The sequence below is a fragment of the Tachypleus tridentatus genome, unplaced genomic scaffold, assembly GCF_004210375.1.
Source record: "Tachypleus tridentatus isolate NWPU-2018 unplaced genomic scaffold, ASM421037v1 Hic_cluster_2, whole genome shotgun sequence".
NCBI classification, from domain to species: domain Eukaryota; kingdom Metazoa; phylum Arthropoda; class Merostomata; order Xiphosura; family Limulidae; genus Tachypleus; species Tachypleus tridentatus.
The window spans coordinates 32,202,552-32,219,957 of NW_027467782.1; the positions used below are offsets into that span (position 1 = coordinate 32,202,552).

Sequence of the window (17,406 nt, forward strand, 5' to 3'; positions counted from 1 at the left end):
TAAATATCTCTCCCCAGTTAATTTATATTTTAAATATAAAAATAAATAAATATATATATAAAACAATAAAAATATACATATATAAATATATATATAAAAATAAATAAATATATATATAAAAATAATAAAATATACATATATATATATATTAAACAATTTTAAAAAATGCCGCCAACAAACTTGACATTCTGCTGACAGAATAAAATAATCACTATATATGAGCCACAATACATGGAAATTGCCCTGAAAAGTATCAAAATAATATTCAGTTCTGTAATTATAAATACCAATCCGACAAGAACATAAGTACAAGAACATAAGATCACAGAGAACCTGACCCTCCACGGTATGAACTTTTCTTACCCAAACACCGACAGAGATTCGAACGTTTTTCTGCACTACTGGCGTACGTGGAGAGAGATGTACAAGTTTATAAATCACTTGCAGCAATACAGTGTGGTGTAAACACTGGAGCAAGTGAGATATAATTCATATCAATTCATAGATGGGAAAAGAAGAGAAAGTTTTGTTAGGATAAAGCTAAAGTGTGAAAGGAGGTAAGTATTGTCTTAAATACTTGTTTAGAATAAGAAAATGTAAACTTGCACTGAATCTATCAGGGAATTTTGCAAAAGGCTACTTAAACTTTATGATGAATTATGCTTCTCAGTCTTGTTCCTGCTAAATTAGAAAAGTGTACATCAAGTCCCATCTGTTTACCATGCTGTTCCTGAACACCTTTAATGTGAAATTTATGTCATGTATTACTATTTTACAATTGCAGGATCCTTTAAATATTCTGCAAGCTAATATATTGAAGAATCTGAAAACTTAATCAGATTTTAATTATATCACATTGATGTGTCTTCAGGTTTGAAATTTTATTTGTTCTAGTTGTGATTCATTAAGCCAAATGGAGTCTTTAGCAGGTGAATCATTCTCTGTTACCTGTATAATTACCACTTGGAACCATGCCTGTTGTGTACATGGAAGTCTTTACTAGGTAATTTCATGTTTGAATGTATTCGTCTAGTCAAGATATGTTACTTGAATGTCAACAGTTGTTCTAGACAAAACTTCATCAAACAGAACCAGCTTTTATTCTGCTTCTGTATTCTACTCAAACTTTGCTTGATATATCTTTCATTTTATGTGATTTTGATTTACCTTTCTGCTAAAGAGCCCAACCTGTAAAGTTCAAATCAGATATGTTAGTGCAAGTATTCTGACATTTAACATTTCAGAGGAAAGCCTCAACTGATTCGAACTGTCTATTTTAAGAAATAAAATGAATTTAAAAACGTACCTATATCTTTTTACCTCTACACATCCATGAGTTTTGTGGTTCCTATCATAACTGTAACTAAGAAATCTGGATTGTTGTGAAGAATTGGAGCTTGTGTACATTCTTCTGATGCACACTCAAGAAGTCGTGAGGGTGGAGAATTCTGGGGGTGTTGATCCATGCTGTATGTTGTGTTAGAGCACTCAAAACCTAAAGTCACGATTGTTGACAACATGAGAGTAAACTCAACAAGCAAATAAGTATCTGCATGAAATTTATTTTGATTCTAAAATTTCAGAAATTATGAATCCCAATTGTGTTAGTCCAGTTACAGTGTATTTAGTCTTTGAAGGGTAACTGTTTTCCTATACCAGCATTTAAATTATTACATAAGAGTGATGTTAAAAGTCATTTTAGCTAAAACCTTTAACCAAGTTATTTATCATATACTTCAGTCACACCTAATTTTGAGATAATTTAAACCTCATGTCTACCTATTGAATATTTTGATAGGTGGCAAACCAAACCAGTTTACATTATACTAGTGTAATGATGACATTAAACATTTATATTTTTGCTTACGTTCCCTCTTTTTAAGTTTTTGAAATATTCTATATTAGAATTACTGAAACAGAAATGAAATTTTTGATTAACTTGAATTTATTAATAAAACTTCTGAATTAAAATTAAGAAGAGTATATAATTTGTCAATCATATTGTATGTGCTTTATACTGTGTTGACTAGGCCTTTTACCTAATATTAGTAATCTTGAGGCTGGGTGGAATATGAAAGATGTAGTAATGGCTTAGATTCTATTTATATTAGTAAACCACTTAACAACAACTCTGTGGAAAGTAGGCTGAGTTTGTTAAGTGTAATTTCATGTAATTTATTCATATCATAACACATCAGGTTCAGTGTAAGGATTTCTTAAGACTGCTATTGGTTTGTTAACTTATCATCATATATTGTTATTTCCTTGCATTATTGACTTGCTCTTTATTCAGAAGAATTGGTGAAACAACAAATTAGTCTTTCTTGATTCTAAAGTTGGTTAAGCAAACACAGCATCAATGGGAGACTACTACATTGGTAACTATTCATAAAAACTTTAAAGTGAAAGTAAAGAATAATGTGTGATCATTTAGCTCGGTTAACAAATTATTATACTTTTGTCTTTACTGATCTAATGTCAGTACGGCCTTTCATGAAAGGCCAGCAGGATATGACAGACACTGGTTGAGATGTTATTAGTATTATCAAATTGATGAACACCAACTTTCACAGTGTTAACTGGATTATTTGAGAAGTGTAATTCTTTTTATTAATTTTATATTTGTCACAACACATCCAAATTAGGGTAATAACATGTATGTGTTTATATAATGTTCAGCCTTGACTTGATTTGTAGATCACTTTCAACATAGAAGTTGTAATGTTGCAAAATAACAATTGTTAACTACATTTCCAATCTTTCGTGCATATAATACACAAAATATGCAAACCAAATATTATATTTGGTTATAATAAAAAGAATCCTTGCACATAAATAGATTACAGCTAGCAGTAAGTGAAGATTTCTTTGTTGAAGTAATTTAAGTCAGTTTATGCATCACCATAGAAGATTACTTCTTTTTATTAATAACGTTATGGAAGAACCAATACATATTGTCCAAACATCATTTATAGTTACTTTGTGCCAGGCCATATACACTTGTTTAAAGAATGGTGAATCAGCTTCTTTGAATTCCAGACAGAAAAGCAACTACCATAAAACTAGTTTCCTCATGGTGACGAGAAACCCACTTGAAATAAAAATGTATCTCAGAACAGCTGGTATGGGTATTAACACTTATTGATAAGGAGAGAACAACGTTTTGACTTTCCTAGCATCTTCAGGTTAACCTTTGTTGAAACATTGTTTTCTCCTTATCAGTAAGAGTGTTAATACCCATACCAACCTGTTTTCTGTTGCTACTTAAAGGAACAGTTTATTAATAGCATGAAATCTTGGTATTTTTATAATAGAATGTGTTGAAAATGAAAATTTTTCTCTTGTATGTATAAAGGTGTTTTAAAGAGACTGATAGAAAAGTGTAAAGATGGAGAAAATGTACTAAGCATATGTGAACTTGGTGACAGTCTGCTATTAGAAGAAACTGGAAAAGTCTTTAAAAAAGAAAAGGAATTAAAAAAAGGTAATTTCAGTGCTTCTATTTTTATCTGTCTAAAAATCTTTGTTTTATTTTTAAATTATGCTTCACAGATAAGACCAAAATATTGTTTAAAATAATGTTTATTGTTCTTCTTTTTAATATCAGTTTTAGTAATTTGATTGAGGTCTTAAAAATTCATAACATTTCTGCTACCAGGTTATTTATTGACTTTTGAGTAAAACCAGCAAACTGGTGTCTGCAAGAACTAAAGATTTTAAAAAAGCATTTTTGAGCTCAGGAAGCCATTATACAGACATATTAGCATAATATTTTCACAAATAATAATCATACTTGAGCATTTTTCAGAAATTATCTACTTATGTTTATAAGGGGCATGAAAATGCTTATTAAAATCTGTAGATTTACAAACTTATACTGTTAAATTAGAACTATCTAGAACAGTAGAATCTGTTTTACTTTTTAGAGAAACTTGTAACAAAAGAAAGTCTTTTTTTTGTGTACAGAAAAAGTATTCAATACCTTGAAACAATCCATTTATCTCTCATCACATTGTAGCTATTTTTCAAAGAAACATCTTAACATGAACTACACTAATCTGTGATATAATCATTGTGCAACAATAGCTCTCCACCAGCAGGAGGGTGACACATACCTTGTATGCAGTCTATCCCATAAAGCAGTTTAGCTCAGGAATAATTTTATCCTTTAACTTGCTACTGTAATGAATGGACATGTTTATCATTGTTCAGTTTTTTTTTCAAATAAGCAAGATTTGCACAGCCTTTATTCCAGTATTAATTTTCATTCATTTCACTTCATATGGTTTCAAGTTCAATTTCAAACTACACTGTCTTTTGATTACTGAATTATAAAACTTGATTTGGAGCAATTCTTTAACAAGTAAATTGTTTAGTGAATGTGACTGTTACTTCCTCCTAAGATTCTTGTGATGTTGCCAACACTGCTTCCACTTTGTTTGTGGCCACTGGAGGCTCATTGATTGTGAAGGATGTTACTACCATTGTTCAGTGCATCATGGATTTGTTAGTTCTTTTCCTGCTTCATCTCTTTCTTCTTGTGTTGAAATTGCCTTCCACCATTTCTGAACCCAATCACGGGGATAGTAATTGTGATAGTCCTTTATACCTCCTAGATTTGCAATAAGCTCCTCTTTACGTGTTGAGGATACTTTTACTCTTCCATGTCACTTTCTAGATCTTATTTCTCAGGTTTGTTTACTTTCACTTTCACCTATGCCTTTTTATTCTTCTTGTTTCTTAGTAACCTGCTCTTGTGCCAAAGGTTATGTGGCTTTTCCTCATTTTTCAAATATGTGTATCCATACTGACCATTTTCTGAAACAGTATTTTGTGTACGTGCACACCCACACAGACAACTTGTGCTTCTTGAGTCCAGGATTCCTTTGCTATAACTCTTGGCTGTTCTTCTGTTCCATTTGTGTATGCCATAGAATTACTTTTACTCACTTGTGGAGCTGATCCCCTGTCTCCAGTAATTTTCTCTAATGCTCAATTTTTCCATTCTCACCTTTTTACCTGCCCATCTTTTTCCTTGCTCATCTTCTCTTTTTCTCTTCTATGAAGCCTTAAACTTTGATCTTGAAACGTTTTCTAGGGATTTACAGTTGGTACTTTTCAATTACTTGGCCAAGGTTTAGTCAATCATCTGGAGACTTGAGCTGAGGCTATCCATCACCAGTCCTTTTTTTCCTCCTTGTTTTGTTATCTCTTTGCTTCTTTTCATTGCCTTCCCTCTCTTCAAGTTAGCTGTCACACATTCCATAGACAGCTTACTACTTTGTGCCTACTCAGCTCAGGCCTTTTGGGGAGTGAATTTCTGTTTTGATTTGCAAACCCCTGGATGACTCCATTTGAAGCCAAACAGTTACTGTTATTCAATTACTTACCCAAATCATTTTGTTTCTCATCTCTATTTTTCCTCTATTTTCCAAGCTTAAGTGTCTTCTGTGTTTCAAAGTTGTGGTATCAGATCTTTTGAACAGGAGAGTCATTAAGCTATGTGCTTAACTTCGAAACAAAATAAACTACAAAAAGTAAGGATGCTGTGCTCCTCTCCAGGGTTTTATTCTCATTTTTTTTGTTTCCCTTGAAGAGATTGAATACTAGTGACCCATCGTCAGTTATCAACCTTTTTTGCAACTACTGTCTTGTGGTTCCTTAGTTCAAGATGGAGATATTTCTTCCACTCAGTTGGTTTTTTTTTCCCTGGACAATTCCAGTTGCCTCATTCTCCTGCCATTTTCATAGATATGTTTACCAGGATAAGGTATATATGATTTTCAAGTTTTTCCCTTTAGCATCAGTTGGGTTTTTTACGTATTCAGATGAGTCATTGTGATATTTTCTCACCATGTTCACAGTCTTCTCATTTTTGTCCACATCACTTCTTTTCTAAGATACTTTGATTCTCAGGCTTAACCTTCCCCAGTTTGTCTGTGAAACAAAGAACAGTTAGTAACTTTGACTCTCAGAAAGATAGATAAGAAAATTCTTTCTGTATTTTTACAAACATGTCCACAAATCAGAATATCTAGTTCAGATAAATTAAATTAAAAAAGTGATAAGATGAGAAAAATATCCCTGATAGCTTTGAAAAATGTATTTTTATCTCAGCAAATGAAGAATATAGGAGCCTCAAATTCCGAAACATACTTACCAGCCATTGACAATATAACTTTTCACTTACATTGGTTTTGCTTATCTAATCATTGGTGTTTCATTTTTAATTCTTATGTACTTTGCATAAATGCTCTTCACAACATCTAATTTGTAAGTTACTCCACCCTCTCCAGTGCACCCTCCATTCTGGTATTGTATATAAGCACCTCACTTAGATAATGTAATCACTTTTTTTCAACCAAGAATTGTACACAGTTTTTTCTGTCAAAGAGTTATGCATCATCCCATTATAGATTATGATTTATGTGCTATTTCATGCTTTTTCACTGTAATTATAATTTTAAAAAAATCATCAAAGTAGACATGATATTTGCAGGTGTTAATTTCCATGATACTCTTGACAGCAAGATGGTTAATTTAAGCTTCCCTACTCCTTTGTTATCTAGTATCTCTCTAAGTCAAGGAAGGATTACATTTTGTTGGGGCTGTCCATATTTTTATCTGTTGAGAGATGGAGGCATTCATTTGTTCTGGGGTCTTTTTTTCCTAGGCTTCTGAAGTTGCCTTTCTTGTTGATACTAGGGAGTATTTGGATTCTCTTTTCTAAGATTCTTGGAAGTCTAATTTGGATCCTATATTTTTCTTCAGTTAGCCATTTGGATTTGTGAGATTTTGGGTTGTTTTTTTTTGTTCCCTTAGAGTGTACTTTTACTTTGTTATTAGAGGTGAGGAGGAGATTAATTAGTTTTTCCCCTTCCTAAGTTTCTGGTTAAGGCTGGGATGTATATTGTTTTATGGGATAGATAGTCTTTTTACATGTGTTTCCTTGCCTTGATTTTCCATCTCCTGGAAAAGTATCCTTCTTGGCTGCTGATATGTTGATGTCATAAGTGGAGTGGTTAGCATGTTTGTAGGACTTTTTCTCTCCCCTTAAGTCCTGCCATATACTTATAGGTCCTTTCTAAGTTTCTTGCAGTCAATGAAGGAGATACATTCATCTCTTTACTTCTCTTGCCATCTGTTTCTCCTCAGCAATCGATTGTAAACTGATAATTTGTTTTGATTTATCAGGCCTGGAAGTGTTATGTGAACCACTTTATCTTCTCTAGTGGTGATTGTCTTGACTGTATATTAATTGGGATCCTTCAGCTTCCCTTGATTTTTCTCATTTTCTGATAGGTGGATTACCAAATATCCATTTGCATATTTTGGTCTCTACAGGTGAGGTATCTGCCGAGTTAAATCTCATCAGATTCAACACATTTGCCATTTGCTGTCTATCATTTAACCAGTGGGAGACATTTTATGGGCTTGTATTTTGGTTGTCAGACTAATCCAACTGCTTTTCTCTTATGTTCTTTATATGCTTGGGAAGCTATTTCTGGAATTATTTCCCTACCTTTTGGCCATTTTTTAACAACATCTGCTAGATTACAAGGAGTAGGAAGTTATTTTATATTATTTTGTCTATTTCCCAAGGTCCATTATATCTTGCTTTTACTGGATCCAACTTTGTGGTGAATGTTGCTCAGACAGGTGTGCTTCTCTCATTCCAGTTTCATACTAGCACCAGTTTTCTTATTCTTACTGCTGGTTGCAACATGACTTCTAGAAATGAGATGTTCCACAAGACCATCTAGACACCTTCAAAATGGTATTATTGTGGTATAGATTGCCACTCATGGACAATCATGAGTAAAGCTAAAGGGGATCCTGTCTGTTCCCACTGATATTTAGGTTGAATAAAATGTGGTTAGTTTGCTTTTAAAGATTTAGGGAACTTGTTTCACTTATTGCACTGTTTTCAGAACACTGTTCTTCAGGTCTCCCTGAATTGCTGTAACCCACAGATTCTAGTAGTGTAGTTAGGGAGTCCTAACCAAACCAAATTTTCAGTCACTTGGGTTGTGGACAAAAGTTTTTCCTCCAGAGTGTTAGTGTGCTCCTCCACTTTTTAAGAAGAGGGGAAAGTTGGAGACTTGGATCCCTGGACGTCAGGAAGCCTACTCATAATTCTTGTTCAGATTTGACACCAGGCAAACAAATTGAGATCTGCATGGCCCTTCTCTTTAATCATTGGTGCTTTTGTATGTTATTCGTGGAAGAAAGTCCATTATCTTCTTGTAATTCTGAAAATGAAATGGTCTTATCCCAAGTCTTTAGTTGAGCACAAGTTCCATGTCCTCTCCTTAGTTCCAGGGGTAAATGGAATACATCTTGCTCACTTGGATGAGGAGTGAGGATGAATGTTCATAATTCCAGACTGGATAAGTTCTGTTGTTTTGGTTGAGTACAGCATGTGTGATCTCATTGTTCTAAGCCTGGAATGTTGCTTTTTTGGACTTTTTTCAGGTAGAGGAGAAAGTTTGCTTACTTCAGTGTTGCATACTTTCTCATTTGATTCTGGTGGCATGAAACACATCACTATAGGGGTACAGGTACGATCCAATCAAAAGTTCAATTGCCCTAATCACCAACATTGGGTACAGGAATCAAGACCACTTAATTCCATCCCCAAGTTGTAGAACTTTTGTTATCTGGTAAGGGTTGGCCTATAATGATGATTACTCATGTAGTATTCCACCCTTGATACAGGAACTAGGCTGCAGGTGAAGGGCATAGCATACCTGTTCTGGATGAAGTGTGGTTTCCCTGCTCGTGTGCTACTTTTATTTTATTTTCTGTATGGATTATGCTCTCAAAAGCCCCTCCACTTTCTTGGTGTGGGATTCTAGCTGCACAATCTCCTGCCCTACCTCCCCACTAAGAGCTGGTGCAAGTCTTGAAAAAAAAGTGATTATATTATCTAAGTGAGGTACTAAAATGCAGTACCAAAATGGAGGATACATTGATCAAGGAAGGGGTAATCTGTAAATTGGATATTGTTCAGAGCTTTTAAGTGGGGATAAATGGTTGGAGCCATACGAGACCAATTCTAACATAAGAAAAGCCAATGTCTGAGAATAATTATGTTGTCAATGGTGGTAAGTGTTAATGGAAATACATTTTTAGTCAAAGGAAATATTAACTTCAATATTCTGGTTTGTAAGTATCTGTACTTTGTGTTTTTAATTGGTTGGATATTCTTGTAAGTTGTAATGTAAGAGAAAATTTAAAAATGAAACTTCAAAGAGGAAATTTGTCATGTGACACAAAAGTGAATATTGAGAATCAATTTCAGTATATCCTCCTGAAATTAAGAACATAAACTTTAAATTATAAACTGTTTTGATGCCAAGTTTATTAACATACGTTGATAATAAAGCTGTTTAAATGTCACAAAGTATAAAAAATAACGTATTTAAGTTATACATGTCTAATAGCCCAAGCTTAATACATTCCAACTATAAACTGAATTTTAAGTTTTCTTGGGTAGCTTGTACTATCTTAGTTTAATTCCATAAATTGTATAGCAGTATCCTTTCTTCCAGGTATTGCTTTTCCAACATGTGTTTCTGTGAACAACTGCATCTGCCATTTCTCACCTCTGAGAAGTGATCCTGATGTCATATTGAAAGATGGAGATGTTGTAAAACTGTATGTATAACACTATTGCTTTTATCTAACTAGATTTTTTAATGTTTATTAAAGAATGTTGTGACATGTACAGAAAAATATGCATGGGGCTAGTGCTAAAATTATATTATTTATCCTCAACAGAAAGCCAAGGTTTTAATCTATCAGATGACAGTATTTTACTTTTTTTTTCTGTAGAGAAATTTATATATTTCCTTTTGAGTGAAAACTTTATTTCCCCAGGAAACAAATCAACAAGCTCTTGTCACATAGTGATGAAACTGGAAAAGTTGGGGTAATTATGGGACATTGTCAGCATTTTGTATGTGATTATTTAATTAAACGAAACATTATTTAGGGCAGTAATTCCAGTAATATAAAAACACCGCAGTAAAGTATCATCTACAGTCAAAAACAACAACAACAGAAAAGACTGAGTTAAGTACTTGATGTTTTTGTCCTTCCTGTGTATTTTTTGGTTATTATAATAAAAGTAACTAAAATGCAAAAATTACAAATTTTTAGGTTAGTCAAGATTAGGTAAAATAAAGAAAAATAAGATATTTTCATGAGGTATGCTTCTGAGTAGCTTTTGTGTTATGTAATTCTATAGAGTAACACAAACTGTACGTTTTATAGTGATTTCCAAACATTATGCCAAACAAGTCATTTTAAAGGGTAATAAAACAGCAAACATCAAATATAAAAAGATGTATACTGTTACAAGTTTAAAGCTAATTAACCTTAGGTCATGGGTTAAAGAACCTGTTATTGCATTTGTTGACTTACATTCAAAATTTTATTCAACTACTATTTTATGAACATATATCCTTAAGCTGTTGGTATCAAGCTGTAGAATATAATTCAAATTTTCTTATCATACATTAAATATTAAACACATTGGTCATTTTCCTTTTGCATTCTTTGATTGTTTTTATATCTCATATTCATTACTGGAGCTTTATTCTCTTGTCTTTACCTTCTCTTCACTCTCATCTCTTCACAATTGTTTTCTTCTTATTTCCTATTTGACCCCTTCACCAGGTTCTGGATAGTTTTCCTGGGATGTCTGTGGTTATTCCTTGTCCCTACTCAGATCAGGATCTCATCTTTGGCTTTCTCTCTCTTCATACAGTTTCTGTGTAGTTGGCATCTATTCAGATATGACACCCTTTTTCTTCTTGTTCATCTCCTTCAATCCTTCGTACGTGACTTGCATCTTTCTTCTCTCTCATTTGCCATGAGGTATCTAAGGCATTGCTCTCACCTTGGTGACTCAAGCAGAAAGTGTTTATCAATTTATTTTCACTTCTTAGCTCACCCGTCGTGTCTATTCCTGCATATTCTTACACATTCCTTGACTGCACCTTGTTTTTTATGTTTTACATTTCTTTCTTCTTTGTCTTCTCTCACTACTCTCTCTCTTGGATGGTTTGCCTTTGTCTGTCATCCTGATGATTACAACTCTTTGTACCCAATCAACTTAGGGTTGGGGCTCGTATTTTCTTCTTTGTTAACCTATGTAAAAGATCTCACTATGTAGATCAAGTGAGTGAAAACAACTTGATTTAAAGAGAATATCTCACACTTAGTTTATTTTAACTCTTTTGAATGCCTTTGCTTTGTTGATAAAATCTGTTGTTCAGTTCTGGTTGTTTTAGTGTTTTTATTTCTCAAAGCATGCAAATTGTATCACTGCAGCTTGTGTATCAGATGAAGCCCATCTGTACTTCACTAATTTAGTTTGATGGTAAGTCTAATTATTTTATCAATGATTTTGAAATGGAAAGCATTTTCCATTTGGGACTTGGAAATGATATTTATTTGTAATTTGTTTGTTGTTAAGTCTGGTAATGTTCCAAATAGCAACGCTATTTACTTTTCAGTTTTGAAGTCATTTTCTAGTCTGTAAAGCATTTGAATCTGTCTTTTCCACATTGGTTTTGCAGCAGTGGATATCTACTGTGGATATATTTAATGGTTTTTTCTAAACCTTTCAGTGCCTTTTCATATCCTAGTTTGTCAGTGTGTTTTCTATGTTAGATCCAAACACGTTTTTGTGGCTACCATTGCAGCTTATACAAAATAAACCCCCTATTACACTTTGCCTTGGTCACTAATCTTATACTTTACTTAAGGTTTATTTACATGTAAAAATTAAAGTTAGTAAGATCTTAACTTAGTGTGATAGCCTTTTAACTTGTAGAAACAAAAACAAATTGTTTATACTTAAAGTTTGAGTGTATGAGAACTGTACCTCAGCAGTATTGTATAATAAAACTCCAAAAAATAAGTTTTGTATACAAAGACAACTTTTTGCAATCAAGTAAAATTAATTTAGGACTGAATTTTCAACGTTATCCATGTTCAGTGGGTTTGCTGATTTTTTTGAATAAAAAATACACAATTTCAAAAGTTATTTTTCTTTTAGTTATAAGACCCATATTTAGTTTTTTGTAGTTTAATTCAAAATAATTTTCACACTATGTATTTTGTAAAATAATCTATTATTTATCACACTTATTCTGTTTGCTATGATTATCCATTATTTTCTGAAATTTCTTTTATGAAAAGTTTGTAGAAGAAAGAAAGATTAATTGTAAACTGCACATTATTACAGTCTTAGTGATGACTCTGTTGTGCATAGATGCAACTTCCTGGTCTGCACTTAAGCAGACCAGAGGCTCAGAAGTCCATTGGGATATGTTAGAAACTTTACAGTTACGTTTGAATGAGACTATTGTGGTTTCAGTTTCTGTGGTCATATTTCTTATGGGAAACAGTCTCTGGTTTTGAGATGTAACTGGAAGCTTTTGGCTTAAAAACCTTTGTCAGTTTTAGTACTTGTTTGTATTTTCGTTAATTGCACCAAGAAGTAGGTCCATTTTTTGTTGTAGTGACATTTCAGGTGTGGGGTCGTTCTTTGTAATTATGGCCTTGATTTTGAAGATTAGGGTATTTTTGTAGATTGTAATGTAATTTTTGGATTACATTGCAGTCTTAAATACTTACTGTTGTGAGTTTTTTCACATCCATTGGAAAACAATGAAGCCTTCTTTCTTTAAAATGTTATTTGAATCTATATGGTTGACAATCTCACCATGTGTAAGTCTATTTTTTGAAAGAGCTGTGGTATGTTCTTGTAGACATAAACCTATCCTAGTGATATTGAGTGGTTGGGAATTTACCATGAATTAAATAAAGAAACTAAACATAGCTCTGTGACTTCTATCTGTGGTGGATGTCACTTCATTCATATAAATCTCCATTTGTACAAAACATGTAAGGTTATATTTATTGTATTTGATTTTTTAGTTAATTTATTCATGAACAAAAAGATTAACTTTATGTTTTTCAACTACATACGTTGTGTGTTTTTTGTACATTTCGGAGACCTTGGAGCTCATATTGATAGTTTTATTGCTGTTGTGGCCCACACCTTAGTAGTTGGTAGCTGTAAGGAAAGAAATGTGAAAAAAGTTCATTTAGATCAGACGTGGTAAATATTTTCGGATGCAGGAACCAGCCCAAAAATAGAGGAATCTGATATGCTTAACATTACTTCACTATTATTTGTACATGGAAATGGGGGCTACATTAGTGCATCAGTTACCAGCACCTCTGTTATCTACAATCTTCGATTATCTGTTATTGTTTATTTTCCCATATTTTTTTAAATAATTGTGCTATTACAATTCTAGACAATAAATTACATATTTTGGAGAATCGTCACTCAGAAATTGTTGTTGCAAAAGTTTTAGGTGTTGGACAATATCTAGGGTTTATTTATGTTGAATCTGGCATTTGTTCAAATCATAAATTAGCTGGTTCAAACATAGCTTTGCTTCTTTTATTTTTAGCTGTTGAGATAAGAATACAAAATATTGAAAAATTGTACTTAGATTAAACAATGGGCTAACTACTGAAATATAAAAGTGCTTCAATTATCCTATGTTTTGTTTTTGTCTTCCATGGACTAGTGGGATAATTAAGTCAGCAATGTGTATTTACTTGTTTTCAGGACAACAAGTGAACGTTCATGATCTCATGATATCAACAATCATTTAATAGTATTGCCTGAACTACCTACCTTTGGTATCATTAGAATCTAAACATATCTACTGATTGGTTGAGCTAATAATAATAATAAAAAGCAACAATAACAGTGGAGCAAAATTACTAATGTGTTGTGTAACTGCAGCATTTCATTCCTGAAAAACCATTAAGTGCTGATTCCACTGTTAACTTCCTATAAGTCCCCCCATTGCACAGCGGTATGTCTGCAGACCCACACTGCTAAAAACCCGGGTTTTGATACCTGTGGTGGGCAGAGCACAGACAGCCCATTATGTAGTGTTGTGTTTAATTCTAAAACAAACAAATTCCTCGAAACAAAGCTCATTTTAGAACTCAAAGAACATGAAAATAGTTCTGGACTTCCAAGAATCCAGAACTGTTCTAGATTTGAGTTCTATTTAGCACAACTCTATATACGAATAAAATGGGAGAAAATAATAGGTGCCACATGAAATGTTTAGTCACCATGGCAACTCAGTGTCCAGTATTTGTTGAGGCTTGATATGGATCCTAAACACCATTGCATTAAAATAGTGTTGTTACTTGCTGGTAAATTTCTGAATTAAGCAATTACAAAACATCATTCTCACAATGCAACATTTTTTGTATGACTTACATTTTAAATATATACACATTCAGATCTCTTTCTGAAAGTACAAGATCATGAACAAGTCAAATAATTTTTCATTATTTGTGTGGAAAAGAAAAAATTATAACCATTATTTTGTTTTGTGTTTTCATCTTCTGCTTATGTTTAAGAATACTAGCTGTGGTACCCATGCCCTGGACAGAAGTTATGTAAATTCATGATTAACCCTTAAACAGTGAGAATGTTATAGGTAGAAGCATCAATCGATTGATGATGGCCACCATCTAAGGATTAATGAAAGGTTATCTTCAGACATGAAAAGTTGTTTCCTTTATCTATAGTTTTTATAAGACCCAAAATGGTCATACAAACAGTGAAACTGTAAATTTGCATGTACCTCCTCATGGACCGAACAAACTCTCATGCCAAATTGTAAGATTCACCAACGGGGATGAAGTAGTGGTAAGAAAAATACACACAAAAAAACTTATAAAAACTGCAAAATTGAAAATTTGTGTGCATTTCCCCATGGAACTAATGAACCTTCATACTAATTTTGGCAAAGATCCACCAACACCCTGCAAAGTATTTGTATGGACATACAACAGACAATACTGTTATATTTACATAGATGGCATCAATGCATTAAATCCACATGTGACATATTCATGACATCATATTTGCACCCTGAGTATGGAAGAAAAAAATAAAATTCTCCGTGATTGGAAATGGAAGTGAAATGGGAAAATTGTGAGTCCCATTGCATATCTACATGCACACAGAATACAAATTTCACAAAGTTAGTGGTTCCACATCACATAAAGTTTTTCCCTTACCATATAAACAAGAGTTCCATTATAGTGTGATGTATCATGTTTTGCATGTCATTGTAAAAATGCTTTCTGATATTTGAGCTTACAGTTGTTTATTGTTTCCTTAAAAGCTGTAAATGATGTGAAGTTGTATTATTATTTTCCTATGTTTTTTTTTCATTTCTCAGGTGCAGAAGTAATAACTTTGAGTTCATACAAATCAGACATTAATGAAAAAACAAACTGAATTTAAGATATTCAATTAAACAATTTTTTCTTTTTCTTATTGCATAACAGATTTAAAGTTGTGTTTACAAAACTGGCATCAGTTTGTGTGATATATTTTTAAAATACTTATGATACAACCAAAAGGTTGTTTTTTATTTAAGACTTGCACGTAAAGGTCAAACCTGACAAATTGTGTATCCATATCTCTTTGTGAGTTACTATTCCACAAACAACTCTTGTACAAAGGTACAATTTACCCTTTCAACATTATAGTTTCTACATTTCTTTTTCTTCCACTTGTAACATTATTTTTTAATTTGGTGTCTGAGAAGTAGCTTCAAAATGATGTAATTTAACATGAAAAAATGCTGTTATGCTCTTTTCTATGTGAGTTAAAATTAGCAAAACTGTTGTATGATGTTTATATTCCATCGATCTTATCCTACATATATTCATACTGTATCTATTTCAACATTTTCCCACCACTGTGTCAAATAGTGTAAATATGTGCTTGTTAAATAATGTGTAAAAGTATTATAATAGAGTAGAGGAATACAAGACATTCATGATCCCACATTCATGGCTGTAAAGAAGTAGTCATGATTAATAGGCTCGGCATGGCCAGGCGGGTTAAGGCATTCAACTCGTAATCTGAGGGTCGCAGGTTTGAATCTTTGCACGAATTTCAAAAAAACAAAGAAACAAACAGTCGTAATTAATAAAGGGTTGTTGTGAATATAGTTCTTCAGGAAATGTTTTTGAGGCATCAAAATACTTTTTATGATACATATTGTTTTCTTGTGTAAAGAGCATTCCTTCTGTAACATTTATAACCACATAAATTCTAATGGATAAAATGTCCTAGAACCAGAATCAAGACATTTCTCATACTACATGTGGAGAATATTGAGTACTTACTGCTAGATTCATACACTTCTACCCAAGTGTACAAACTTCCACAATGTAGTAGCACTCTGTTTTGCCATTTGCTATGTAGCTATTTAATTTGTCTAAAATGCACCCTCCAAGACCAAGTAATATTTTTGTTTGTTAATACTTCTTAGTTGTGACTTTATTCCATGAAATAAAACTTGTTTTTTACAACGACTTGAATCATTGTTGGTTGGATGTATGTCAGCAATTTTGTGTGATGCACATAAACTTGAATTATTATAAACATACATACAAATGGTACAGGAGAATTTGATCACAAAGATATGTTTAAAAATGCAGTTAATTACCTCAAAGTATAAAGAGAATATTCAAATAAACTTCTTTTTAATAATATTTTAAGGATAAAAGAGTACTGGTTATTTTAAGTTTAAAGCAGGGGGTTCTTAACCAGGGGTGCCCGCACCCCTAAGGGGTGCGAAGATGATTCCCAAGGGGTGCGAGGATGCCCATGAATAATTAAAGCAAATCTATATTTTTACATAAGAGTATGCTTTACATTTCTCCAGGGGGTGCGAGAAATGATTACTGATTTGAAAGGGGTGCAAACACTGAAAAAGGTTAAGAACCACTGGTTTAAAGGTAGCTTTGTGTCCACTGTTTTGCTAACAAATTAAAAAAAGCTGTAAGTGTTTTGTAATTGATATACAACATGCACCATGTTATTTATCAAGAGAGAAGTAATTTGTTAAAAGTTCTTTTCATCTATCATTGATTGAAGTAATACAGATTAATTTTATATTCTAATATATAATCAAAGAAAATCCTTTTATTATACCTAGTACATGTTTTTTCCACCAATTTATACAGGAAAATAAGGTGACAAGAAAAAGGGCTGATGTTATATGTGCTGCACACTTTGCTGCAGAAATTGCTCTACGAATGGTAAAGCCAGGGGATGAGGTGAGTATTTTTTATGTGTGGCTTTTATCATTTTACATAGTACAGCTGTTCTGAGAATATTTGCATAATTTTAAACAATCTATGAATATTGTTTCTGAGAATAAGCTTTTTTAATGTTTATTTGGAAAAGAATACAGTTTAAGTTAATTCTAAGCTCATGGATACTTTTGTTTTTCTGTATATGTTTTAAGGTTTTACTGAGTTGCA

The 17,406-nt window shown here is 32.7% G+C and overlaps 1 long non-coding RNA gene across 1 annotated transcript; it reads left to right on the plus strand.

The window, feature by feature from the left end:
- The first annotated feature begins 192 nt into the window (after positions 1-192).
- On the plus strand, positions 193-17,199 carry LOC143243116 (uncharacterized). Its single transcript, XR_013023913.1, has 4 exons — positions 193-557; positions 3,356-3,484; positions 9,555-9,660; positions 17,107-17,199. It is a non-coding gene; the product is annotated as an uncharacterized LOC143243116 (long non-coding RNA).
- Positions 17,200-17,406: the final 207 nt, after the last annotated feature.